Source organism: Carassius gibelio, chromosome B8 (assembly GCF_023724105.1).
Source record: "Carassius gibelio isolate Cgi1373 ecotype wild population from Czech Republic chromosome B8, carGib1.2-hapl.c, whole genome shotgun sequence".
Lineage (NCBI taxonomy): Eukaryota > Metazoa > Chordata > Actinopteri > Cypriniformes > Cyprinidae > Carassius > Carassius gibelio.
This window is the reverse complement of record NC_068403.1, coordinates 20497005-20524380: the sequence shown is the minus strand read 5'-3', so window position 1 is coordinate 20524380 and position 27376 is coordinate 20497005. Positions and strand designations below refer to the sequence as shown.

The following is a 27376-nucleotide window of genomic DNA, read 5'->3' as shown; positions in this document are numbered from 1 at the left end:
CATACTGTGGCATACAGAACTTGACGGCTAAATTAAAATGAATGTCATTCCAGTAGTGGTGGGTCACAATTGGCTAACAGTGCTCTGCTGACCTGTTTTTGAATGCAAGAGCGCTCTCCTCAGAAACACACTCAATCAAGGTCAGGTGAATTCAGTTCTAGTCTACTGACCTTATACAGAGTTTCATTAGCAATCAACCGAACAGTCCAAGAGTTTTCAAACTAGGGCCTGGCTCTTTTTGAGTTCCTCGAAAAAGAGCTTTTACAAAGTGCATTTTTAGGTCTATTAAAGATAAAAATGTTAACATATGATAAATGTACTTTAAGTTATATTTTCTAACACACTAACTAATTTTGATATTTGTGATAGACTTCATGCAGTCATTCTGTTTCAGGATGGATCCATAATTCTGAGATAATTTATTTTACACCATTGACAATGGTTTATTCTATTTCAATTATTGGTAGCACTTTATTTTACAGGCCTGTTCCTCATGTACATACTATGTACTTATTATAGTAATTACAATAACTATGTAATAACTAGTTACTAACCCTGAACCTACCCCTAAACCTAACCCTACCCCATGTAGTTACCTTGTATTACCAGAACTTTCTTAGATAAATACACTTTAAGTACACTATAAGCACATGATAGTACACGTACTGTAAAATAAAGTGCAACCCAATTATTTTATTCTATTGACAGCCATAGTTTTTAAAATAAATAGACTAAATCAACTGTTTTGTGAGTTCACAGTGTTTTGTTGTACATTTTAACTTTAATAAAGAAAAGAAAAAAACAAGTTTAAGTTAATGAATCTATGTATTAAATATTTACAAATATTATTTTAACAATTTGCTTTAATTTTCATGCAGCTATAATTTAAACTGCTGAGATTAGAAAATGTAAGTTTGGATACCATGTCAATCTAAGTAAAACAAAAATGATTATTTTTGGCAATTATAAGGAAACTCCGGAACTACTGATACGTATAAATGGTATTGAAATAGAAAAAGTAACAGAAATTAAATTCTTGGGAATCACAATAGACAACAAATTGAGCTGGAAATCACACATTGGACACATACAAAGGAAGATATCAAAAAATATTGCAATCATAAACAAAGCTAAGTACGTTTTAAATTACAAGGCGCTGTATAAATTGTATTCCAGTCTGATTTTGTCATACTTAACGTATGGAATTGAGGTCTGGGGTAATAATTATAAGAGTTCCCTGCATTCCCTTGTAACTCTCCAAAAACGAGCAATCAGAGTTATTCATAAGGTAGGATACCAAGAACATACAAATATACTGTTTTTACAAAGTAATATGCTTAAATTCATGGACTTAGTCGTTTTTTATACTGCACAATTAATGTATAAAGCAAATTGGATCCTACTACCTGCAAATATTCAAAAACTATTCATAAAAAGAGATAGCTGTTACAATTTGAGAGGTTATGGTCATTTTAAAGTACCGGCTTTCAGAACGACGAAGAAAAGTATGTGTGTGTCTGTGTGTGGTGCCAGGCTCTGGAATAACCTGAGAGCCCAACTCAAGCAGTGCCCATTCATTTATCAATTTAAATCAAAGTATAAACAAGTTATACTGTCTAAGTACAGGACAGAAGAATGTCCTTAGGTGTAGAAATGGAATTAGCTGCAGAGCAATCTATTTATGTTGTATTTTTTTGGACTGACAAACTAAAAAGATAATATAAGTTAATCAAGATAATATAATTAAACTATTTATAATTATAAACAATTGTGGCCAGTAAATGTATTGAACTCATAACAAGTAAGGAACAAAAGATCAAATTAAAAGATTGGTGACTAGCGAGTTGTTACCGGCAATGAGGTGTTTTTTATTATTTATTTTTTTTGTGTGTGTTTTTTTTGTACTTATTGAAGATTCTTCTTTTTGGAATTAGCAGAATGATTGTGAGTTAATATTGTTGATTGTACTGTCACTGGAATAGGACAACACTAATATGTGGCAACTGTCTTATCGATTATAGTAGATACCTACGGTTTAAATGTAAAAAAAAAGGGAGTAGGCGTCAATAAGCTTAAGCTTCTGCCTACTCCTTTTGAGCATCAGATCCACGGTTTTATTTATTTGTTTTAATGTACTTGATCATCTGCGCATGTATCCTTTTTGGTTTCGCCTGTTGTGTTGAGGATTGTTAGTTGTTACTATGTTGATTTTGTGGAATTCTGATGCCCAAATAAAAACAGATGATGATGTATTTATAACATGTTTGCTATTTTGCATCACATACAGTAGTATAGGCAGGTCTTAATGTTGCATTTATATTTATCACATTTTTATTTTTAATTGTTGGCATCTATTTTATTTTATCTTAAATAATTATATTTTAAACAATTATTTATCCATCTAAAGGGATGGACATTCTATGTGCAATAAAAATATAGCAAAAATAATAATAAAAAAAAAAAAAATAGTAAAAAGAAAATACAGCCAAAAAAGTGTGTGTATATAACGTTTACTGGTCAGAATTGAGAAAAAAATTAGGTTTGCACATCTCTGCATGCAACCTAATGTAATGTCAGATTAAGTGGCTCCCAATCTTTTATATTAACAGAGAAGAGAGGAATCTGAATTTAATCTCAATGGGAGCCTCAGGAGTGTGCCTCTCAATCCTCAAATGCATCTCTCTCTGCTCTCACGTGGCATGTGATCTAATCAGTGAAGAGTGCTCAAATGAACTGCACATCTCACTGCCATGAACTCTGTGCCAGCTGTCTCCAGCAGGGCTGGGGTGAACTTCACAACCCCATACAAACAGCAAACAGCACAGCCTCCTTACTAACCAGCCACGGTACCTGAAAACACACACACACACTCGCACAATACACTCATGTATGCCTACTACTCTCTTTTACCCAATTAGCAAAATAAAAAGGAGCCCTTGTGTAAATAGATATTGTCTCACTCACCTTAGGACAATGAAAACAATCGCTGACCAATCAGCAATAGGTGAATGCATCATATTCTCAGCATAATCAGGCTCCAAAATGTTAATTAGCTCAGCCAACGAAAGAGCAGGCTCTGATCTGGGACTATTAATTCAAGCCGAATTAAACGCTTCAGCAGGATTTGCAGCGCTTGGCTTCTGACACTTTCTAAAGTGGAAGGTGATTGAAAAGATAAACCGGGTGCTCACAGGGTCTGTTTCTCTGTGTTTTGATGCAGGAGAGACAAATCCCATTTATTTGCTTTAACAAAGTGTTTTCTTGGAAGTAAGAAACTTTCTTTATGAGAGCCCTGCTTATTTTCAAAGAAACAAGGACTGCATCACCACACGTCCGAATCTATCAGGGCAGCCAGAAGAGTGCCTGTAAATTATTATTCTGTTAGTGTCTAGTCAGATATACAGAAATCAATCTCAAACTCAAAACGGATGGCAACAATCACAATAACTTTTTGCAATGAATAAATTGGATTCACATTTAGAGAAAACAGTGATTATTAATATCAAATTAACCAAAATTTAAGGGGGGGGGGGGGGGTGAAATGCTATTTTATGCATACTGAGTTTTTTACACTGTTAAAGAGTTGGATTCCCATGCTAAACATGGACAAAGTTTAAAAAATTAAAGTTGTACGTTTAAAGTTGTATGTTGTTCCGGTTTGTCACAAGTTTCGGAAAGTTTTTTCACAGAGCCTGTGTGACGTTAGCGGAATTTCCTTATATATCCTAAGGGCACGTCTGCCGGAAGAGCACACGCTCCCGTACAGCACAGCACTGAGAGGCTGAGCACAGGTGTCGGAAATACCCCTCTACACACTAACAGAATCCCAGGAACTAGAGCCAAACAGATATTTTAGAAACCTTAAAATCCAATTTATTCCTTATAATTCACACACTAAAACTAAGACAGATTTTGCCACAATGAATAAATACACAGTTTTCTACAAATAAAATAAGATCTGTTCCCAAACAACAGCTAGCCAGATTGCTCTTCAAGCTGGCCGTTTAAGTCAACCCACGCCGGGGGAGGAGAAGGGAGGGCGTGGCGACAGCGAGACACAGGGGTTCCCTGGAGGCGTGGCCGAATGCAGACGCGTTAGAGCGGGGAATCCCGGAAACGTCTTCACCACCGGCAACGTATCTTCTCCGACCCAAACAAGGAGTAATATGGCAAATCAATAAAAGACAGAACCGCAACAGAGCTCAAACTCTCATTCCTGGACGAGTGCAGAAAAACTACTTTCCTGTCCAGGATGGGAATGACGCCTTCCACTCCTTTGCGCTGTCGAGCAGGCGGCCTGTCTCTAGTGTGGCTTGGCAACTTTCTGTCCTATAAAGAATCAGCAAAAAGGAAGTCCTCAGCAAAGCAACCACAGCGAGCGCTAGACCATCGGCATCAAGCAATGGATTTCGAAAGGAAAAAAAGAACGTCCCTTTATAGGAATACTTGCGTGCGTTGTTTACTCGTATCTTCGATCAATCGTGTTGTCTGCCAGCCGAGGAGCACCCGCATAGGAAAGATAGATCAGCGTCCGGACTCCCCTCCTGCATCGTAAGTTTCCGTCCCTTTTATAGAGCTATAAGTTTATGATTATAATGATAAGGAGGTGTGGCAGCCATTTAGTCAATGGGGATCACCTGTAGTAGTCCATTACACACCCACAGTAGGCTTCCAACAAAACAACGTTAACACACGTGCTCATTATAAACACACATCACACGTGCTCAATATCTTTACACACTGACACTGCACACTACACTGCAATCAAATTAAAACACACCCATTACAAGGGAGCCATACTATCCCTCAACCCACTTTACATTTTCCCCATCTGACAGCTACCCCCCCACTTTAACATAAGTTGTCCCGACTATGTCACCACTTGGTACCTCAATGGCCGGGTGCCCTGTGTAGATCGCTGGGAGCGACGTGGCCCTAGGGACTCTTCTGCAGGGGCTTCTGATGGTGGACATTCCATCTCTGTGGGACCATCATGTACCTGAAGGGCTGTACTGGGCCTCCCTTGAGAGTCAGGGTCGCTGCTAGTGGCCTCCACCTCCTCTAATTGAGGTAATTCCAAGTGTGGTGGAGGGTCTGGAACAGTTACCTCCGGTACTGGTGGGGGCCGAGTGCTCCAGAATACCAGGGGTCTGTATCCACGGTGGTTACTACCCCCCTGTGGCCAAGATATTCCTTCCTCCTGGATGGATTGCGCCGGTTCATTGGCTGGCAGCTGTGGAAAAGACACTGGGCACACTCGCAAGTTATTCCTATGAGCAGTACGAATAGGACCTTCCTCACCTTCTGGACGAATCAGGTATACCGGTCGGCCCGGGCGCAGTTGGGAAACTACCACAAAGGGTGTTGGTCGCCATCGAGGTGCCAGCTTTCCATGGGCTCGCCGACGGAAGTGCCTAAGGAGAACACGCTCCCCAACTAGGAGGTCCAATGCTTTGGCTCTCTGATCCCGGCAAGCTTTATCATTTTGCTGCCTCTGCCAGGTATGTTGTTGGACTACTTTGTACGCCTGGCTAAGTACCTGGTTGTGGGACTGGACCCACCCATTAAGGGTCTGTCGCTTGGTCACCGGCCCAGCCTCATGAATCCAATCTACTGGGAGCCTTGCATGTCTTCCAAAAACAACATAGTAAGGAGTGAGTCCAGTGGTACCATGTGGAGTGTTATTGTACGCCTGAAGAAGGGCAGGTAATCTCGATGGCCACTGGAACTGTGCCTCATCTGTTAAGGTTCCCAGCAGCTTCAGGAGTGTCTGGTTAAATCTCTCACAGGCTCCGTTACCCTGCGGATGTTACGCCGTAGTACGCTTCATCCGGCATCCATACAAGAGACAAAGCTGCTGAAATAACTCTGAAGTAAAGGCCGCCCCGCGGTCCGAGAGGATATACTCCGGGCTCCCATACACCTGGAACAGGTTCTTCCATACTGCCTTAGCAGTAGTGGCAGCGGTTTGATCCTTTGTGGGCACTGCAAGAGCGTATTTTGAAAACAAATCGGTCATTACCAGAATATAGGGATGCACGTCTCCTGGACGACCCAATGACAAAAAGTCAATGCCTACCATCTGAAATGGATATGAAGTCTCTATGGGCACCAAAGGTGCTCTTACCTCGGGGCCTGCTTTGTACACCACACACCTAGGGCATTCAGCAGCCCACCCAATCGAGTCCCGTCTCATCCCATGCCAGAAAAAGCGCTTCTTCAGCAGGGAGAGTGTTCTCTCCGCACTAGGATGGCCACCTTCTATGTGGTATTCCTGCCACAGAGTTTTCGTTTGGGCACTGGGAACCAAGATCTGGTTACAGGACTCACCCATATGCCCCTCGGTTCTGGTTATTCTCCGCAGGGCATCCTGGCCTACTTCAATCTGGTCCCACTCCCGTAAGAGCTGCTGGAGTCCCACACTTAGTCCAACCTGTTCTTCTACAGGAGGGGGTCGACCCTGTTGTTTCCAGGAGAGCAACTGACTTAAGTCAGGATCTTCACGTTGTCGTTTGTACCACACAGATTGTTCTGTAAAACCCCCCCCCTCAGTGGACTTTGCTCCCACCAGCCAGGTCATAACCTCTTGTTGTTCCCCTGGAAGTCTAGATAGCACATAAGCATTACGGTTAGCAGTCCCCGGACGGTATCGGATTGTATACTTAAAATTGGCTAGCTGGGCTGCCCACCGTTGTTCTACTGCGCCAAGCTTCGCTGTCTCCAAGTGCACGAGTGGATTATTGTCGGTAAAGACTTCTACCTCCATTCCCCACAAATAGTCTTTGAACTTGTCGGTCAGTGCCCACTTAAGGGCCAGTAGTTCTAACTTGAACGAGCTGTAATTCTGGTCATTCCTTTCCGTAGGGTGGAGACTTCGACTGGCATAGGCAATGACACGTTCTTTTCCATCCTGAACCTGGGCCAACACTGCACCCAGACCCTCCAGGCTCGCATCAGTGTATAAACGGAAAGGTAGGTTGAAGTCGGCATAAGCTAAAATGGGAGGACTCACCAAAACTTCCTTCAGCTGTTGAAATGCCTGTTCACACTCTGTGGTCCAATGGATGGGTGCAGTCTTTTGGGCGGTTGCCATGCCGCGTAACAGGCCATGGAGGGGAGCAGCAATCTTTGCGAACCCAGGAATATACCGACGGTAATATCCCACCAATCCAAGAAAGGACCGGACCTGGCGGACATTCTGCGGGGCAGTCCAGGCCTGGATGACTGCAGTCTTCTCAGGGTCAGTGGCTACCCCTTCTGAGCTTACTATATGTCCCAAATAGGTCACTTGTTTCTTGAATAATCGACACTTTCTGGGCTGGAGTTTTAAGCCATGGCCACCTAGTCGCTCAAACACTCTGTCCAAGTCCTGAAGGTGCTGATTAAAGCTTGATGAATACACAATGACATCATCAAGGTATATTAATAGTGATTCATTAAAAAATTCACCAAGACAGCGCTGCATGAGTCTTTGGAACGTTGCTGGTGCGTTACAAAGCCCAAAGGGCATACGCTCAAACTCATATAGCCCTTGAGGGGTGGTAAAGGCAGTCTTCTCCCTGTCCCGCTCGTCCACCTCGACTTGCCAGTAGCCACTGGCCAGATCCAATGTCGAGTACCATTGGGCACCTTTGAGACTAGTCAGAGACTCCTCGATGCGGGGGAGGGGGTAAGCATCTTTATGCGTAGCAGAGTTCAACTTCCGGTAATCTACACAGAATCGCCAGGACCCATCCTTCTTTTTTACGAGTACGATGGGTGCAGCCCACGGGCTAGAACTCTCCCTGATGACCCCACCATCCAGCATATTCTTCAACAGGCTCTTTAATTCAGGATATAATGAGGGTGGGACTGGTCTGTATCGCTCACGGCTAGGAGGGGCAACCCCGGTGTTGATCTGGTGTTTTACAATATTAGTGTGGCCAAAGTCCTCATCATGCGCCGCAAAGATGGAACGCCATTTCACCAACAACTCCTGCAGGCGTTGGCGCTGCTCCTGGTTCAATGCAGCACCCTCTTGTTCCAGGCCAGATGGTAAGGTGGGGGGATCGGCACAGACAGTGCTGACCCCAACTTCAACCACTCCAGGGCTGCCCGGTGTCAGTATAAGCTCCCTCTGTCCTACGATGTGCTGGGGGGCAGTGGGGTAATCTCTGCAAGTGGACGATGCTGGGGGACCTCTACAGGGAACATAGCTGGATTGCAGAGCCTCAAAGGTAGGCGGCCATCATGCACTACAGCAATAGTGCGTGCTGTACGCCAACTTGACTCCTCCTCTGCCATTGGTTCAATCAGCACTGTACAGTTGTCTCTAGGCACTTCATCACTCGTTCGACACCACAGCACCATCTCTGTCTGAGGAGGAATAACAACAGAAGGCTGCTTAGTTAGCTTTGCCACCCCATGTCCCAATGCTGTTAACCCCTTCTGCTGTATTCGTCGACACACTGCAAAGGCCTTCTCCCATAAATTACCTTCAGTTGGCGCCAGAGCAGCCCGGAAAGCCACCACCCCTGGATGGATACCCTGCATGAGTTCTTTCCAGCATTCGGTTATCACATTCATTCCCAAGACTGCCCTGTCACTGGCCAAACACTGGTCTTCAACAATTATCACACCCTTGTTAGTAATGTATACCCCTCCTACCTTAAAGTCCATCATGGCATAGCCTATGTAAGGTATTTGTAGTCCATTGGCTGCCTTCAGTGTCAACAAGTTAGATTCATCTATCGTATTAAGGACGGTCTCCTGGAGTTGGCTCTTAAACAGGGTCTCACTAAAGAGGGTCACTTGAGAACCTGTATCCAAAAGACACTTAATTCGTTTACCATTAACTTCAACTTCTACTCCAGGACACGTACCTATTAAAGCAGGTTTTGACAACGGACCACCCTCTGTCGCATTCACCCCCGCCACTCCTTCCCCTGTGACGGGGGTCGCTAAAAACCCTTTGATTGTCCTCGCCTTGGGCAGTATCTTTGTGTATGACCTGCTTCACCACAATCCAGACAGATTGGCCGGCCATGTACGTCCCACTGATAATTCATGGTGGATGGAGGCGGACGTTGACGTCACACTGGAGGAGGAGCCTGCCGGGTCCCAGGAATGGCTGATTGGCTAACTACCGGAGCCACATAGGGAGATTGATTCCGCAGTTCTTCTACCAATTTGCTACTAAGGGTTTTTAATTGCGCTGCCAGCTCATCCCGCAGCTCGGACCTCAGGGTCTCTCGGAGGTCATCCAGGTCAGACTTACGTCCACCCCTTGCATCAGAAGAAACTACTTGGGTACGAATAGTATGAGCCTCTGCTTCAGCAGGGGGGCTGTCTAACTCCCTTTCCAATACACGAGCTTCTTTCAGGACGGCCTGAAATGTTAGCCTCTCGTCTCTTCGCAAAAGTCGCTGTAACTCATGTCTCACTGGTCCTGTCCGAAGGCCCAACACCAATTGGTCGCGTAATAGGGCATCTTCGTCCATGGCAGCATTTCGTTCGGTGGCGCACCACCTAGCATAGCATTCTCGTAGCCTCAAGCCAAATAGACTGACGCCCTCATCTGAACCCTGGTGACATTTATAGAACTCTGCACGTCGCTGTGCATGGGTGGCTGTATCCCCAAAAATTCTTCCTAAGGCCTCTATGACTTTCTCACCATCGGCACGGTCCGCATCCGGTAGAAGGGCTGCTTCCCGTCGGACTTCTCCATCCAGTGTACTAAAGACAAAATCTACCTGTTGTTCGCCATTCAGGGGTTGGGCACGCAGCATGGCTCTCATCTGGGTCTGCCATTCCCCAAACCTGTGTCGCTCCCCAGCGAACTTAGGGGCCCAGGACGCACTAAAAAACCAGGGCATAATTAGTGGCGACATAGGTGGAACTGTTATATTACTATCTGACTGCCCGTCATCATTCTGTTGGCTCATGTTGCTGGGACCCTGCCGACTACGCCAAAAATGTCGGAAATACCCCTCTACACAGTAACAGAATCCCAGGAACTAGAGCCAAACAGATATTTTAGAAACCTTAAAATCCAATTTATTCCTTATAATTCACACACTAAAACTAAGACAGATTTTGCCACAATGAATAAATACACAGTTTTCTACAAATAAAATAAGATCTGTTCCCAAACAACAGCTAGCCAGATTGCTCTTCAAGCTGGCCGTTTAAGTCAACCCACGCCGGGGGAGGAGAAGGGAGGGCGTGGCGACAGCGAGACACAGGGGTTCCCTGGAGGCGTGGCCGAATGCAGACGCGTTAGAGCGGGGAATCCCGGAAACGTCTTCACCACCGGCAACGTATCTTCTCCGACCCAAACAAGGAGTAATATGGCAAATCAATAAAAGACAGAACCGCAACAGAGCTCAAACTCTCATTCCTGGACGAGTGCAGAAAAACTACTTTCCTGTCCAGGATGGGAATGACGCCTTCCACTCCTTTGCGCTGTCGAGCAGGCGGCCTGTCTCTAGTGTGGCTTGGCAACTTTCTGTCCTATAAAGAATCAGCAAAAAGGAAGTCCTCAGCAAAGCAACCACAGCGAGCGCTAGACCATCGGCATCAAGCAATGGATTTCGAAAGGAAAAAAAGAACGTCCCTTTATAGGAATACTTGCGTGCGTTGTTTACTCGTATCTTCGATCAATCGTGTTGTCTGCCAGCCGAGGAGCACCCGCATAGGAAAGATAGATCAGCGTCCGGACTCCCCTCCTGCATCGTAAGTTTCCGTCCTTTTTATAGAGCTATAAGTTTATGATTATAATGATAAGGAGGTGTGGCAGCCATTTAGTCAATGGGGATCACCTGTAGTAGTCCATTACACACCCACAGTAGGCTTCCAACAAAACAACGTTAACACACGTGCTCATTATAAACACACATCACACGTGCTCAATATCTTTACACACTGACACTGCACACTACACTGCAATCAAATTAAAACACACCCATTACAAGGGAGCCATACTATCCCTCAACCCACTTTACATTTTCCCCATCTGACACAGGCATTCACTGATCAGAGCGAGAGCCTCGCGAAAAGTCACAAAAGAAGTGTGTTTTTGGTTGCCAGGTCAAGACAACCCTGCACAGATTACCAAAAACACCATTAAGGGACCAGTGGATGGAGTTTATTTTTACAGAGTATCAACGGAGTTGTGCAAGTTTGTTTGTTCCCTGCATTTCGAAGATGCTTGTTTTACAAACAAGGCCCAGTTTGATGCCGGATTTGCACATCATTTATTTCTTAAGGATAATGCAGTCCCAACGAAAAAGGGTCACGATCGTGTGTTGGAACCGCAGGCGGTGAGTAAAACTGCTTCAAATATCTCTGTGTTGTTAACTTAGCTTTCGGCGCGTAAGCACATCAAGTAAACAACATGCGATGTTCTCATCAAACTGCACTTTCCACATGTACAGCTCTTTAAAAAAAAAAAAAAAGACGACATAAAGTGGACCATGAGCTGCGTCCGAAATCGAATACTGCGTACTGGGTACTACATTTGAATTTGAACGTACTACTCGACCGTTAGAAAAGTACGTTCTATATAGTATGAATGTGGGTAGTATGAATGGAATTCGGACGTACTACATCCGCCATGTTGACATTGTCACGTGACATACGTCGTCACAACAGCGCGTAAATTTAAAGAGCCCAATCTACTGAGCGAACATCGGTGATGGTTTTCGTTTTTCTTACCGCTTTCGTATGCATTTTTATGTCGTTTGAATTAACAATTCAAAGCAGGCGTCGGTCAGCTGTTCGCAGATCATGCCTTCGTCGACAGCTTGTAAACTCCTTTACTAAAATAAATTTAGCTTTTAATTTTCTACCTCAGAATAACAGCAGCTACAGCTGTGAACAGAATGACAGACTGATTTTATGTAAGGATATAAAGTAATTTATTGTAATAAATAAATGCAAATAAAATTACACAAAATGAACATGAATTAATTAATAAACTTGAATGAATGCTTAGACAAATACACACACATATATACACATAAATACACACAAATACATTATAGAAATATACACAAAAACACACATACACACATCACAATATATACATAAATACATACATAATATATAAATTATAGACAATATACACACATATATAAATATACATAGTTAGATATAGATATATCAGCAAAAAAATGTGTAACCTATTGAAATTTTATTCTAAAAAACATAAAAAACTTTATCCCTGGGTTATATTTTTGAATTCCACTTTTTTTCACTCATTTTTGATTACAGTTACTGAAATGAAGCTGCTGAAGTTTATTTTCCTGACATTATTATAGAAACGTCTTAAGAAATTCCCTTTTGCTGTTGCTTTAAGCTCTATTATACTACTTTATGAAAATGTTAATGTGGTTTTGTCTGAAGCTTTGTGCTCTTATCCATGTAGAAATGAAAAATAAATACATAAAGATAATAATTTGTATGGGTATTTCTCTAAAGTGTGGCATCCATTCTCAAGACAACATTCTTCAGATGTTAAAAAAACAACTGGAAACTGCTACAAAATCAGTGCACACAACTGCTTCAAAAGTTATTTGCTACTAAGTACTTTGCAACTGACAAAATAGCAACTGGAAATACCTGGAAATTCATATTATAATAAAAAAAACATCATAAATCAGTAATGATCCTAACATAAATACATGTAAAGAGTGTGTGTAGTTAAGATTAATTTTAATTTATATACTTACTGAATTATGCTTTCCAGTGAGTAAGGTTTAATCAGTGGATGAGAACAAGAGTGTGTTCATCAGTCTCTGTAACATCAGAACAGGATTTACACATTACTGATGATTTATGATCAAATTGAGGCACCTATTAACAATAGTTTGCCTTGTAAGTTATCCAACATTTTTTTAATCAAAATATCAACACTAGTAAAATGTAAATTAACTCGTTTCAAGTACTTAAAATTGTGTAACTTTATATCATTAAATTACTTAACGAGCCGTCTGTAGAAAGCAGCCTTAACAAGCTGAGGCACAGCCTCTGATCGATAATGATTATTAAACATATTTTTTAACTCAATTTACAAAATAGTCTCATCAGTTTGCAATGTGTAAAACTTTAACAAATCAGTCGTTTACTTGGATTATGTTAAACAAGTACACGTTAACCACAATGAACAGCGTTTATCCATAAGGTACTTACACTTCAAAACAGCGGCGTCACAATCGTCCGATTTGAGTATGACGAGCCCTCTCCCGGTGCCTCATGGGATAGAGAAGTGTCCATCCTATGCATACTACGGAATTCGGCCGGAAGTAGTAGGCCATCCGGGTACATCTCGCCTACTGTTTTTCGAATACTGAGAATTCGGACATACTACTTGCTTCGCATACTGTTTTTCGCCTACTATATAGTATGGAAGTATGCGATTTCGGACGCGGCTTTAGTCATTTTCCAAAACCGCTAAGCAAATATATACAGTTTCAGTACATACCACATAGAGACGTCATTGCAGATGCTGCTCTTGTTAAATTTCAGCCTCTGGATCTGATTCTGGATCATAAATATACGCTGAATCTGACTGTTAGCCATGGTTTGTTTGGGATGATGGATTTTTCCTCATGTTAATGTCACAGCTTCCAAACGCTCTCAACGCAAAAGCCTACTCGTGCTCGTGATTCTTTAGCTCCGCCCACATGTCACGCCTCCAGTCGGTCGTGTTTTTCCGGGAAAAATCGGTACAGACTATCTTTCTCTTATGAATATAATAAAACTAAAGACTTTTTGGAGTTATGAAGGATGCGGTACTACTCTATAGGTACTCAAGATTAACAGGATATTGAGTGAAAACGAGCATTTCACCCCCCCTTTAATGAAAAAAGGGGCAGCACATGCAAAGAATGCAATGACTGTGGAAACTTCAACATATGAAAGAATACTATGGCAAAGATACTGCTTTCCTTATTTAAATATTTTTTTTTTCATGAATATATAGTTGACCTGAAGAATGAAAGCTGTACCATACACTTGAAAAGAATTATGAGCAATGTAGCCGCTTATCAACACTAGGGATATGACAATATACTTAGCTCACGAGATGAGACACTTGGTTCACCGAGACAATATTTGAATACTATTTTTAATTATTTGTCTTTTAATTACAAATAGTAAAACAGCAGTTTCATTTTAAAATATTTGTACTAAGCTAAGGCTGTAACTAATGATTATTTTGGTAATCAAGTAATCTACTGATTCTTTTGTGAAAACCAGGCTTTACTATGACTATTTATATATAAACTAAGGATGATGCAATAATAATTTGCAAAAAAAAAGTTTTTACATGGTTTTATTAAAAAAAACACTGTTAAAATAAACAATGTAATATGCCTACACATAATATGAACATAACCAATTTAAGTACATTATGTATTACAACAAATTATAACGCCATTGACGCCCTCTGCATATATATAGATATACTAACCTTTTCAACGTTTCACTTAACAGCGCAATTAAACGTTTAAATCCATTCAATTTTTATTAGGGATGCACCGGTTGACCGGCCATAAATTGGAACCGGACGGTTTTTGCTTAAAATACGCAATCGGCAGTCGGACGGCAGTGCGCCCGCGTGCACAGACTACATTGTTATCATTCGCTATTGCATTTATGTGAAAGTATTTCGAAATCTGTGCGCAGGACACAGGCAGCCGTTCAGCACCGGAAGTGCAAAGCTTCATGTCTGAGGCACAGATAGCAGGAAGCAAACAGCCTGGTGTACTGGCGTACAAAATAAGAATCCCTTTCCTGCGTGAGCGTACTGTACCTGTCCACGGCCTGCACAAGCGGAGACAGTGAACCGATTTTCAGCTCAACTTCTCAAGTGTTGGATGAGAAATGAAACAGTGACAAAACGGAAAGGTTTTTTTTGTAAACTAAAACTTGCATACACGTTTGATAAGCCAGATGTAAAAATCAGTTCTGTGTAGGATGATTATTTTTATTTTACCTTAAAATTATATAGACTGAATTTGATTTTAAAATCACCTGCTGTAGCACACTGAAAAAAAAAAAGTGTTAAAAAAAAATAAAAAAAATTGAGGGTAATGATTCACATTTATATTTTTTTAACTTGAGACAACAGTTATTTATTTTTCATTGGCTCAAGTAAAAAATATAGATGTGAACCATTACCTTATTTATTTTTTATTTGATGATTGAAACACTTTGCATCTTTCTTATCTGAATAACGAATGAAAACACTATAAGAAAAATATATAAACAATGAATAACTGTACAAGACAAATAAGCATATACAAAGCATAAATCTGTCTTCAGATTTCAGAACAAGCACTTTGTTATTTGTTATATAAGTGTTGAGGTCATGTCCGCCTGATGTTTATCATGTTCATGATGCTGCTAGGTACTGTAATGAACATAGCTTTTTAATAAGTAGGGGAAATTCCCAACATTTAAAAAATAACCGTTTACATGCCTAGGGTGTTTGCATTGTAAGAATGTACAGGGATACTTCAGATTTAAAAACATTGTTATGTGATGTTTTCTCATTAAAATCATAAAATTTCCCATTAATTCAATAGAATGTTTACGCAAACAAGGGATTACCAATATGGCGGCATGGAAGCTTCACTTTCATGATGTCATGAGCAATCCAGTTCTCTATTATAGATCAGTGGTGTGTAATCATTTTTTGGACGGACGGACGTGGACGGCAATCAGTCTTTGGCAGACACCAACATGGAGCCGGAGAACTTTTAGCCCTGTATGTCATATCACATTTTGCAAACAGTTTTAGAGACTGTAATTGAAAAAAAATTCCTGAATACTCTCAAGCATTAGGAAATCCAATTTATCTTGATAAATCATAATTTTGTGTATTTTTTGTAAGGAAGGGTGTATTCAGTTGCTGCTGTTCTTCACTGTTTTCTACTTAGTTTAGTACATATTGTATTTTGGTGTAAATTATTGAAGAAATCTGAAAAAGTATTTTGAAAAAGTCTACAGAATCAGTAATCAATGTTTCAGTAATGTCACCATAACCACATATTAATATATTGTATTGTGATAGATAGACATACTGATCATAATAATTTATGATGCTAGTCATACACTAACTTCCAAAAGTTTAGTGTTGGGAGGTTTTTTTTTTTGTTTGTTTTATGTTTCTTGAAAGAATCATCTGACTAAGGCTGCATTTATTTAATCAAAATACATTAAAAACAGTAATAATGCCACACGTGTTGGTTTGTAAATTGAAGCGCACGACGAAGGAGATATCAAAATAGTTATTTTAATTATCCACAGGAGAGAAAGGCACAACCAAACACAAATACTGGGAATGTAATCAGTGGGAAACAGAAACAGGTGTGGGGCTAATTAATTAACTAAACAAGAAAAGGAACATGACCAAATAAGGAAGAAACACAAATCCATAACTGTGGCAAATAAGGTGTCATTGTGCAAATATCGCCTATTTTGAATTTTTTTTTAAATGTTTTTTATTCCTGTGATGCAGAGCTGAATTTTTAGTATCATTACTTCAGTTTTCTGTTTCACACAACTCTTTAATAAATCAATATGCTGATTTAGTGCTCAAGAAAGTCTATTATTATTATTAGTATTAGTATTATTATTATTATTATTATTATTAATCAATGTTGAAAACATTGATGCATACAACGTTCAGAAGAACAACATTCATTTGTAGAACTCTTACATGGCATCAATGAAGTTAGTTACTTTTTTTGTTAGTAGTTTGTAGTGAAGCCAAGTACTTTATCAAAAGTTTGCCTGTAGCTGAACTAGACTTGTGCTGGTATTCAGTTATGCGATATATCACGGTAATGAATACGCACAATATTGTTATCATGGGCACTTAAATACCGCAAATAATTATATTACAAATTATTCTGAATTTAGAATGCATTTTAAGAATACTATTCCCATCAGCTGTTCAAAATGCACAACACTGCTGTATGCAGCTTGAAAGACTCTGTTGTAAACAAGCACGTAAAAGAAGCACATGGAGCAACACGTGAGGGACGCGCTGAATGAAAGCACGTTCACTCTTTGACAGCAGATGGTGCTAAACTGCAGAAAATGTCCTAAACCTGGAAACCCATTAAATAATCCAGCTGGACTACTTTCTGAAACATATTTAAATAATTTTGAATAGCCAATCAGATTTGTGTATTTGCTATGATGTTCATCCCAGTGCCAAACACTAAAGTATTAAGACTTCATAGGTTATTTTAATCTGGACTACAATGTGCCATAGATATAGTTTGAAAATGTTTTGAATTTTTAATCAAACTGTACATCAGGGCTTCATTTTTAACATTAGTTAATTCATTGGTTAACAAACTGCCAATGACAAATTCTTCTGAACATTCATTAATCTTAGGTATTCCAAAATTTAATAACATGTTGTTAAAATGTAAAGATGCAACTGTATTGTTTAATGAGCTAACATGAACTATGACTTTTAACTTCTGTAGCAAATGTAGCTATTGTGCATGTTAATGGTTAACTAATGAGATTGTAAAGTGATACCTATGGGTCTTTATAGTTCTTTTGCACTTTAATCTGTGCAAAACTTTTAACTGTATATATTTTTCTTTATTGTTTTTTTTTTTTTTTTTAAATGTTCAGTTATTTTAGAAAATTATTAGAAAAAGGTTATTTAACCTATTATATTATATAATACTATATTTTGAGCACTTTTTTAAACTAAATTTCAATACCGTGATAACACTGTTATAATACCGTTTACCGTGATAAAAGCATGAGCAATTAATCGCAACAGTAGGGCTGGGCGATATATCTAATGATATGATCATGCGCACCTAGTCAGTAAATCTGGTTCCGTGATTACCGCTAAATCGCCATCACCTGCTTTTAAATGGAGAGGCATTTAATAGACAGAGCCGTAGATCACTGACAAGATACGCAATATCGCGTTAATTATCCAAGCCTTCGACTGGTATGTGTGTTCATGGTCGATGTGACTAAAAAAAAAAGAGTACCCTTTCACAAAAGGGTAGAGGGGTTGTGGAAACCACACTCGATTATGGGTCTGCGATGTAAAAACTGAAGAGAAAGTTATTCTAGGGCTCTTTATTTTGTGACTGAAGTGCATGTGCCAGGCATGTGAGTCAGAAACGCAAACAGTAATTACACTCCAGCAGTTTGAAGCCGGAGTTGAGAGATGCATTGTTATTTTAATGGACCGGATGGGGAGGGCTTGAGTTGAGTGAAGGATGTGCACTTACCCGGTGTGTGTCTCGTTCACACATGTCAGGTTCTGAAAGCCCAGAGGAGGAGTGTTACGCAGCAACTTCAGACCCTGAGAGTGGCAAGAGGATATTTGATCAAACTTGATGGAGAGCGCACTAACCAGCCTCAATCACAGTTCAGAGAGTCTGTTCTGCTGTCCTATATAGACTGAGATAATGACACACTTTAGGAAGGCCTTTTAGTGTTCAAAATAGCACCCTATTAGTTCCACTATAAATCACAGCCTGAAAGGTGCTCAAGAAATGTATCTAAATAAAAATAAAATGTTTCTCAAAATATGTTGACATGCAACGTTTAAAAAAAAGCGTTTATGACTTTATTTTTGCCTCTTTTTAATTGTCAGAGATTGAGAAGGATATGTTACAGTCCAGATATAAAGATCAATCAATTGCTTATTTAAAATAAATTATAATTAAAATAAATAAATGCTGGTTGTATAACGTAAAGCAGTCTTTTAATGTAAGTGACAGGGTTAGTTTACGTGAGCTATCGTACAATTAGTATTTTAAGCATCTGTATCAGCTTCCAGCAACTCATCACTATAAAAGTGTCTAGAACAGATGTTTTTGAGAGGCTGTGAATATAAGAGTTGGGAGTGGAGTAATATGCATTTTTTGTGCTGCCATTTAGGTCAACCATAGCTAACATGATCACAGCCCCCGCAGCATTAGCCCTCTTCAAAGCTCTCAAACAAACTAATTAAGATGAATTTCCTTTTTAACAAACTTTTTCAAAATAATAAGTTCTCTGTGTAGCAGCATACAAACTACTTTAAAATAAAGGTTTAGTTCCTAAAAAGTGCTTTTTATATATATATATAAACCAAAATGTAAGTCCCTATTTGCTGTAAAAATATTTTTGTTTTTGGAAATTAACTAAGGGTTGCACTACTGTTCAAAAGTTTGGGGTCAGGAAGTTCGTTCTTTGATTTTTATGAAAATTATTAATATTTCAAAATAAATGCGGTTCTTTTGAACTTTCTATTTATAAAAGAATTCTAGAGTCACAAAAGCATAAATGTTTCCAACATTAATAAGAAATTTATCTCGAGCAGCAAATGAGCATGTTAGAATGATTTCTGAAGAATCATGAGAGACTGGAGAGACTGAATATTTCATAATATTAAGAAATGTGTATTGTGCACAAATGATACTCCAAATAAAGTTATCATAATTTTTGTATCAGTAAGTCTCGAGCGATATGCCACTAAATATGTTAATAGATTTGAAGTATACACTCTAAAAAATAAAGGTGCTTGATGATGCCATAGAAGAACATTTTGTCTGAATGGTTCTTTGTGGAACCAAAAGTTGTTCTTCTATGGCATCTCTATCAAAAACCTTTTAAGCACCTTTATTTTTAAGACTGTACTTAGTATGAAATAAATGCATTTTACATATATCTATTTTTACTGGGGTTTGCATCACAACAAAAAAAAAAAAAATGTTTTTCACAATATTACTGGTTAACTGTATTTTAGCTAAGATGAGACTTTTTTTAAAGAAATGACTGACCCCGAACTTTTGAACAGTAGTTTATATTTCAATATGGCGAGTTAAGATGTGCCGCGCCAGATTTGACAACAATAAACTGAAAAAGTATTCATGTTTCCACTGCAGAGAAAAAAGTTAAATTACAACTTTAGATCTCCCAATCGCAACCTCTTTTCCCACAATCCCTTTTATTTTTGTATACTTTGAAGCAGAAGGCTTCCACAGAAAAGAGTTAAATTACTACTTCCCGCTAAAAAAATAATCTCATTCTGCGCTCCACAAAACAACATCACTTTCAGTAAATAACTATTCCTTTAAAGGCACTGATTGTTAATAATTACCTGTGTAAAAAACCTAGGAGGGCAAATGCAGACATCTCAAAAAGTATAGTGGCTGCTACACCCCTGGTTCTGTTCGTTTTATTTGACATAGCTGTTAAATAAAATCCATGCTTGCATTTTAAATGACTTTTAATAAAAACACCAAACGGCTCAAATATGATTTATCTGGCTGGCTGGCTGGGCTGAGATGGCTGAGATTAATAGATTCGCTCAGGAGGGGTTCGATCCAATAACCCTCTGATTACTGCTCCATTAGCCCTGCTCTCCCAGCTCTCAGCACGATGTGTCCACTGGGACCAGTGCTGCTGGAAACAAGCTTAGTCATCTGCAGTTTTCTAAAAAGCTCTTCATAGCACGGGGGGGAACTATGCTCTTGAGTGTTCATTATTTTTCTCTCCACTCCTAATCCCTTTTTTGTGCTATTCCTACCCTAAGTAACATGTTCGCTTGCGCTCTGAAATCCCTTTGATCGTCCCTCATGATATGGGTTTGTGAAAGCAGCGTCTGAGGTTTTCAGGTGAGCCTAAATCTGTGCACTTCCCACCTGCCTCTGGCTGTTTGTCCTTTTATTATCTTCAAATAATCCTTTCATCCCTCTCGTTTTCTCACCAGACTCTCCGGGGTGCACCGGTGACAGCACTGTCCGACCAGCGGCCTGAACCTGCCCAGGAAAGGAGACGCGCTTTTCAACTTCCTCTTGATTTTCACACCCCACGACAGCTACCATAGAAGAAACACACATACAAGAACATTTAAAAGGGATTGCTGGGAGACAAAGAAAGGAATACACCAACCAGCGTAGGGAGTGATAAATCCGTCAGCACTTTTTCCACATACTTCAAGCTGAGATAAGGAACAATGCTCTAGCCAATAGCGTGCGGCTCTTGTTCTCAATGCCGGAATGCAACATGTTCCAATTTTATCGCTTCTATCATCGCTCCATTAGTTTCACATTTTCCAACATCAAAGCAGGACAGATCAATGTTTGAATGCAAACTGCACAGGGAGGGGAGGAATGGGAAGGTAATTCATGAGTGGTTACTACTACAAAGGTGCCCCAATTAAATCGCAATCAATTTGGCCTTTGTGACAGAATGGCGTCCCCTGAAAGATTTCTACTGAAGATGACATCCATTTAAATTGATACTAATCATAACATTTTAGCACAGACGGATAAGAGACATGGCTGGAGACAGTAGGACTGATTTATCATCATTCAGAGCCGTCTCAACAACAGTCTCTAATCATCATCTGTGTGGGAAATATCACTTACAGCAATCAATTATTAAATAAGACCGCATAATGGATAGGGGCTCCAGTACCCAGGTTAATTCTTTTAATCTCCCTTTCAACGGAAAATAATTTCTGCTGGTAATGTTTCATTAGCTCGGGCTCACAGACACCCGATGTCTGTCTATGGAGTAATAAATGTACGAGAATATAGTCTAATGTCCAGAGGAGCTGCATTAGGCTGTAATGTTTTTATTAAAATTCGCTAAACCTCATATTTCAGATCAGAAAAGAATCAAATGCTTTGGTTTTAGGAGTCAATACAAATTATAAAAAAAAAAAAAAAAAAAAAAAAAAAAAAAATATTATAAAACAATTATGCATAAAACCATTCAAAGTTACTCACTAAATATTTAAATGATTGAAGAAAAAAAAGTTTGTACTGAGATGCATTAACAAATATCTAATTTCACTTTAAACCATTTTTCACATCACACCATTTTAAACCATTTATGAAGGTGGTTTGGCATTTTTCCCTGTTGTGAACAGGGCCTAACTACAGAATTCTAAGCAGGCACCACTGGGAGTACTTAATCATGTTCTACGGGGACCTTCTGCCACATCTTTGGCTAAAGGTGAAGCATATAATTTTTCAATTTAAACACTTTCTGACTGGCGATGGAGCAAATATATGTACATAAAAAAGCATTTTCCATTAATTCCCTAGACACTGGCCACAGTTTATACATAATAAAATGAAAATATTTTGTCCCTTCTAATAATAGCATAAGTGATTTTTTAATTTTACAGATCTAGTGTTTTTTGCATGGAAAGCATCTTTGAATTGAACTAAAATCAAAATCGTAATATGGCTTACTGTGCTTATCAAATTGCTAAAGGCTGTGATTTAATTAAATAAGCACAGTCTAACGTGCTGAAGGATTCAGAGCGATGTGTGGCATGCAAGCAGCTCATGAGCCAATGTTTTTATTGTATCGAGCTCACAGTAAATCTTTCCACTCTCCCATGGGCTGCGAGTTCAACATGCATTTGGCAACACAATATGTCAGTTAAGTTTCATTTTCACATTCTCATATTTTTATATATATATATATATATATATATATATATATATATATATATATATATATATATATATATATATATATATATATATATATATATATATATATTTATTTTTTTTTTTTTTTGTGGATGAGTGATACCAGCTATTAACATAACTATTATTATCTGAGGATACAAAACAATGGGCAGGTTCTGTGCATTAGTTGTTAAGAATTTAAGGTGCATTCAAAAATGGAGGCAGATGAATGTGGGTTCACAGTCGACTGAAAGATCAGCACAGGGTTTAAAAGGACTAAATGATCGAAGGAGTCCTGCATGCTTCACCATAGAGAAATCTGCCTTCCAGTTATGACATCTTGATTAAACGTTACAAGGTCAAGAAGAAAGAAACATATGCAGAGATTTACAAATGTAGTGTAACATAAAATAATTTAAATGTTTTAATTTAATTTACACTGTAGTTGTATTACAATCTATTATTATTATTCAGGAGAATAATTATTTGTACAACACCTTTATGTTCCTCTTTATTATATCAGGATGAAGAGAACTATATTTTATGTTTGATGCCAGTGATGGTCCAGGTGCTTAACAGGGACAAATAAATAATCGATTTGTACAAAAAGTCTGTGTGGTTCTGCACCTGCGTGCATTACCTAGAATTGTTATGGCTCTGTGCAGAAAATGTTCTCTCCAACCTAAGACAGGAAAACAGGAAAATTGTTCAAAAAAAAAAAAAAAAAACTAAAAAAACTAAATGCATCTCTGAGTAATTCAATAATTTGGTTGAGCCACCATCTGATTATTACTTCATGGTACAAAGCAACAACTTCAGCAAATCTAAAAAGTTTTCAACCTCATTCCTGACCAGGTGAGTACACCTATGTCTTGCATCAATTCAATATATATATACTGAATGGAAAACAGGAAAATTGTAAAAAAAAAAAAAAAAAAAAAAAAACTAAGTGCATCTCTGATTAATTCAATAATTTGGCTGAGCTACCATCTGATTATTACTTCATGGTACAAAGCAACAACTCCATCAAATCTAAAAAGTTTTCAACCTCATTCCTGGCCAGGTGAGTACACCTATGTCTTGCATCAATTCAATATATATATATATACTGAATGGAAAACAGGAAAATTGTTAAAAAAAAAAACTAAGTGCATCTCTGATTAATTCAATAATTTGGCTGAGCTACCATCTGATTATTACTTCATGGTACAAAGCAACAACTCCATCAAATCTAAAAAGTTTTCAACCTCATTCCTGACCAGGTGAGTACACCTATGTTTTGCATCAATTCAATATATATATATATATATATATATATATATATATATATATATATATATATATATATATATATATATATATATATATATATATATTAGTGCTGTCAATCGATTAAAAAAAATTAACTAATTAATCGCACAATTTTTTAAAATTAATCGCGATTAATCGCAATTAAAAGACTGAAACTTTTTGGATATGTAAATGTAAAATGTAAATAATTAATGTAAACTCAAGACAAAGAAACTATTTAAATTCAAAATATGATTGTTTATTGGAATTTTTGTTTAACTTGTAACACAGATTTTCTCATGTAAACAACATACCTGCAATAAACCATCAATATCCTCCAAATGAACTGTTGGCTTGAAAGCCATATTTATTACAGAAATAAAAACACAGGCATGTAAGTACCATTTGAATTTCAAAACAATCAATGCCAATAAAAAACAAAAATGATTTCCATGTTGAATTCTAAGTGGACTGCAAAAAAATTCCAAAGTATAGTCATTGCCAGTGCTTTAAGTGGGCCAGTAGGGTAGGCTCAGTACAGCCACTTCCAAATATAGCTCTTGAGCGTGCCGCCACCTCTCCGTGCGCCCAGAACGTGCTTGTTGCGTACCGGTACGCTCATTTGGACATCTGTTTTAATAGACGTTTTAATCTTTTACCTGCACTGCCGATTTTCAGAGCGCCCTTCACAATGCAAGCTTCCTAATTCATCCCACCCAGAGCAGAAACTACATTACCCATTCACCCTTAAATTATACAAGTGAATAGCGCATGTGTCGCTTTTCCCACTGTTAAGTGTCAACAACTCAACGTGGCCGGAGAAGGTGTGTGAAACTCGTTGTGAGTTATACTAAAGCAAAATCTTGAGTATTTATTGTCTGATAAACATTAAAAACTGTCTGCGGAGGTTGAGTCGTCCTGCAGCCCCCGCTGGCTGTTCATTGGCTGCAGCATCTTTTTTCTAAGTTCTAAAAAAATACCGTAGACGGCAAGGCACAAATTTAGATATTCATTTATCTAATTAATCTATAGCCTATGCACAAAGACAATATGATCTTTTTGTCCCCTTTTTGTTTTAAAGCTTGATGAAGAGAGAGAGCGCAAGTTGCTGCAGCTGCGAGGAGGACAGTGATGCACGCGTACAGGAGTGATTGACAGTTCGCGGCACTGTGTACAAAAAATACTCCGCTACACAATTATTTCGTTATTTTTGTTTAAGCTTATTAACGTTAGCGTTACAGAAAGGTCTGATTTACGCACTGTTACAGTCATTGTTTTTTTTTTTTTTTTTAAACAATGACATTTGAGTTCATGATTTTAATGTTGCTGTTTCTTGTGGCATACTGAAACTTTCCGTCTAAAAGTCCTTCCTTGGTCTTATCCATATTTATTTGCACGTTGAACACCCATAGGCCACAACTGGAAATAAAAAAAACTGCAACCGCGTTAATTGCGTTATTTTTTTTAACGCGTTAAATATTTCAAATTAATCGAATGCGTTAACGCACTAATTTTGACAGCACTAATATATATATATATATATATATATATATATATATATATATATATATATATATATATATATATATATATATATATATATGATATAACAAGCTTACAAAGGTTCCACATGATTGACTCCTGACAGCATGCGTGTGTGAGCGTTTTGACCGTGTGTGTGCATTCATTAACAGAAGCCAGAGTTACATTATGCTTACCTGGTGCTGTGCTTTGAATCTGATTATGATAATCACCATCATTACAAACACAGATAACATTTTTCAATCTGATACAGCAACGCTAATGAACCAATCAAAAACGGAATACATTTGAGGTCATTTTCATCAGCGTTTGATGGGACACAGCTTCTGTGGGAATTTATCAAAGAGCTTTCTGACTTTGTTCACACCGCATCCAATTTCAGCTTGTTTTTCAAACAATTTGCAAGTGATGAAATCTGATCTTTATGTTCAGACAGTGGCGTCACCATCTACTGCGGTTGTCATAGTAATGACATGGCCAGGACTAACTTCTTAGAAATTTAATATGACTCTTCGCTAATTTTTGTCACATTTCGTGTTCATTTATTGCGGTTCACTAAATTACTAATAAGATTTGAACTGGACGCAGAAAAAGATTTGTTCTGCCTACCTGAACAAAGCTTTTGTCGTCTTCAATGTTCTTTTCTCGTCAACAAATGAGAATCAGCAAAGACATATGTCACATTCTTACGTTTCCCACTTTATTACACAGTAGCTCATTATTTGTGTAATGAATCCAACCTGCCCTGGAAAAATAGGACTACTAGATGATCAAACACATAATCAAGAACTCTCAAGCGGACAGACTCTGAGGTAATCTACATACGAGTACTGTTCAGGTGAACTGAAAGTCAGCAGCTCTTAGGGGGTAAACCAACACTGCCAACAACAGCTAGGAGAAGATGGGATGGCATTTAGACTAATTGTCTGCAGCTGGTCTGAGTTATGAATTCAATTATGTTCTAGAAAGTAGGTGGATTTGGAGAGAGATGGGATGGGTGAAAATATGACATTGAGAGAGGTCCTTGGGTCTTAGATGAATCTACTGTTGACAGATTTTATGGTGTCTATATAGCACATACTGTATAATGACTGGACAACATTGACAGCTCAAGTTCAGGCCAGTATGATTCTCGTATTGAAAGAAATGAATGCTTTTATTCAGCGAGGATGCATTCAATTGATCAAATGTGTCAGAAATTTCAAATAAATGCTCTTGACTCTTGAAAAAAGAATACACTAAAATATTAAGCATCACAACCATTTTCAACATTGATAATAATGAGATATGTAAAAATTACATAGCTTGAAGTAGGGTTGGGTGGTAAAACGGTAACGATGATTATCGCAATATCATTTTCCTTGATAAAATGATTCGATAAATGTTTCTTTGTAATGTTAAAGGGACAGTTCACCCAAAATTGTAAATACTGTCGTTAATTTTAATAAAACTGTCAGACAGTCAGAATATTTACATTTCACCATGTGATAATGAGGTAATAAAGATTAGAAATTTATTGTGATAATTATATCTGTATTGACTGATATTAAATATTTTATCATGATATTTTTTTCAGCCCCTGGCTGAAGTAACTTTTATTCTAAACTTTCTGAAATCTCTTTTAACATACATTCTGTTTTTAAACCCATATTTAACAGACTGATGTGTCATGTGAACTGAAAATCTTACCGCAGGGTGTTTAGGCTGGAAACTGGAAGGATTTTCGCTGACTGGGTCCATAATTCTTCTGTTGCTGTACTACCATCAGATGAAATCCTGAGGAAATAAAAATATAGATTATAAAAATTGCATGCTGTTTATCAGGAGGTGCATTCAGTAGCTCTAACATGTCAAGTGATACATTTATATTTAGTCATTTAGCAGACACTTTTATCCAAAGTGACTTACAAATGAGGACAATGGAAGCAATCAAAATCAACAAAAGAGCAATTATATATAAGTGCTATAACAAGTCTCAGTTAGCTTAACACAGTACACATAGCAAGATAATAAATTATAATATAATTTAATATAATAAAAAGAAAACAGAATTGAAAAAGAATAAAGCAAGCTAGTGTTAGAGATCTTATTTG

General features: G+C 38.4%; 1 pseudogene; it reads right to left on the bottom strand.

Moving 5' to 3' along the window:
• Positions 1–27023, bottom strand: part of LOC127964180 (glycerol-3-phosphate acyltransferase 2, mitochondrial-like) — a 60892-nt pseudogene extending 33869 nt beyond the window's left edge.
• Between the last annotated feature and the right edge of the window lie 353 nt (positions 27024–27376).